This window comes from Salmo trutta, unplaced genomic scaffold, assembly GCF_901001165.1.
Source record: "Salmo trutta unplaced genomic scaffold, fSalTru1.1, whole genome shotgun sequence".
NCBI lineage: Eukaryota > Metazoa > Chordata > Actinopteri > Salmoniformes > Salmonidae > Salmo > Salmo trutta.
The window spans coordinates 145,871-148,370 of record NW_021822751.1 but is presented as its reverse complement, the minus strand read 5'-3'; the positions used below and the strand labels follow the sequence as shown (position 1 = coordinate 148,370).

At 40.6% G+C, this 2,500-nt stretch overlaps 1 protein-coding gene across 1 annotated transcript in view; it reads left to right on the top strand.

Moving 5' to 3' along the window:
- LOC115184163 (glucagon receptor) overlaps nucleotides 1-2,500 on the top strand; it is a 25,513-nt gene that overhangs the window by 564 nt on the left and 22,449 nt on the right. The gene's annotated exons all lie outside the window — the stretch shown is intronic.

The following is a 2,500-nucleotide window of genomic DNA, read 5'->3' as shown; positions in this document are numbered from 1 at the left end:
ACACACACACACACACACAGATTGAGATCAGCATATCTTTACAGGGAACTATAAATCAGTGTGTGTGTGGCTGTGTAGTGCCATTAACAGTGTGGGAACCTTTACAACCCTAAAGGGACTTATGTAACCCCCCCAGGGTAAGACTTCTTATGTAAGTCCCTATAGAGTCACCCTTCATCTCCCCATGGTGATGGTGAGGATGATGAGGAGGAGGAGGAGAATAAGAAAGGGATATGTAATATTATGCTGAGAGGCGTAAGCAATTAATGAAAGCAACTCTCTCTTTATCAATTCAATTCAAGGGGCTTTATTACCATGGGAAACATATGTTAACGTTGCCAAAGCAAGTGAAATAGATAATAAACAAAAGTGAAATAAACAATAAAAATGAACAGTGAACATTACACTCACAAAAGTTCCAAATTAATAAAGACATTTCAAATGTCATATTATGTGTATATACAGTGTTGTAACGATGCACATATGGTTAAAGTACAAAAGGGAAAATAAATAAGCATAAATATGGGTTGTATTTACAATGGTGTTTGTTCTTCACTGGTTGACCTTTTCTTGTGGCAATAGGTCACAAATCTTGCTGCTGTGATGGCACACTGTGGTATTTCACCCAGTAGATATGGGAGTTTATCAACATCGGGTTTGTTTTTGAATTCCTTGTGGGTCTGTGTAATCTGAGGGAAATATGTGTCTCTAATATGGTCATACATTTGGCAGGAGGTTAGGAAGTGCAGCTCAGTTTCCACCTCATTTTGTGGGCAGTGTGCACATAGCCTGTCTTCTCTTGAGAGCCAGGTCTGCCGACAACAGCCTTTCTCAATAGCAAGGCTATGCTCACTGAGTCTGTACATAGTCAAAGCTTTCCTTAAGTTTGGGTCAGTCACAGTGGTCAGGTATTCTGCCACTGTGTACTCTCTGTCAAAAATAATTCTAGTTTGCTCTGTTTTTTTGTAAATTCTTTCCAATGTGTCAAGTAATTATCTTTTTGTTTTCTCATGATTTGGTTGGGTCTAATTGTGTTGCTGTCCCGGGGCTCTGTGAGGTGTGTTTGTGTTTGTGAACAGAGCCCCAGGACCAGCTTGCTTAGGGGACTCTTCTCCAGGTTCATCTCTGTAGGTGATGGCTTTGTTTTGGAAGGTTTGGGAATCGCTTAATTTTAGGTGGTTGTAGAATATAACGGGTCATTTCTGGATTTTGATAATTAGCGGGTATCGGCCTAATTCTGCTCTGCATGCATTATTTGGTGTTCTACGTTGTAAACAGAGGATATTTTTGCAGAATTCTGCATGCAGAGTCTCAATTTGGTGTTTGTCCCATTTTGTGAATTCTTGGTTGGTGAGCGGACCCCAGACCTCACAACCATAAGGGGAATGGGTTCTATAACTGATTCCAGTATTTTTAGCCAGATCCTAATTGGTATGTTGCATTGAGTTCCTTTTGATGGCATTGAAGGCCCTTGCCTTGTCTCTCAGATCATTCATAGCTTAGTGGTAGTTACCTGTGGCGCTGATGTTTAGGCCAAGGTATGTATAGTTTTTTTGTGTGCTCTAGGGCAACGGTGTCTAGATGGAATTTGTATTTGTGGTCCTGGTGACTGGACCTTTTTTGGAACACCATTATTTTGGTCTTACTAAGATTTACTGTCAGGGCCCAGGTCTGGCAGAATCTGTGCAGAATATCTAGGTGCTGCTATAGGCCCTCCTTGGTTGGGGACAGAAGCATCAGATCATCATGGAACAGTAGACATTTGACTTCAGATTCTAGTAGGGTGAGGCCGGGTGCTGCAGACGTTTCTAGTGCCCGCGCCAATTCGTTGATATATATGTTGAAGAGGGTGGGGCTTAAGCTGCATCCCTGTCTCACCCCACAGCCCTGTGGGAAGAAATTTGTGTGTGTTTTGCCTATTTTAACCTCTCTGGGCCAGTGGGACGCTTGTGTCCCACCTACTCAACAGCCAGTGTAATCCCGTGGCGCGATATTCAAATACCTTAGAAATGCTATTACTTCAATTTCTCAAACGTATGACTATTTTACACCATTTTAAATACAAGACTCTCTTTAATCTAACCACACTGTCCGATTTCAAAAAGGCTTTACAACGAAAGCAAAACATTAGATTATGTCAGCAGAGTACCCAGCCAGAAATAATCAGACACCCATTTTTCAAGCTAGCATATAATGTCACATAAACCCAAACCACAGCTAAATGCAGCACTAACCTTTGATGACCTTCATCAGATGACAATCCTAGGACATTATGTTATACAATACATGCATGTTTTGTTCAATCAAGTTCATATTTATACCAGCTTTTTACATTAATATGTGACTAGCATGTGACTAGCATTCCCACTGAACACTTCCGGTGAATTTACTAAATTACTCACGATAAACGTTCACAAAAAACACAACAATTATTTTAAGAATTATAGATACAGAACTCCTTTATGCACTCGCTATGTCCGATTTTAAAATAGCTTTTCGG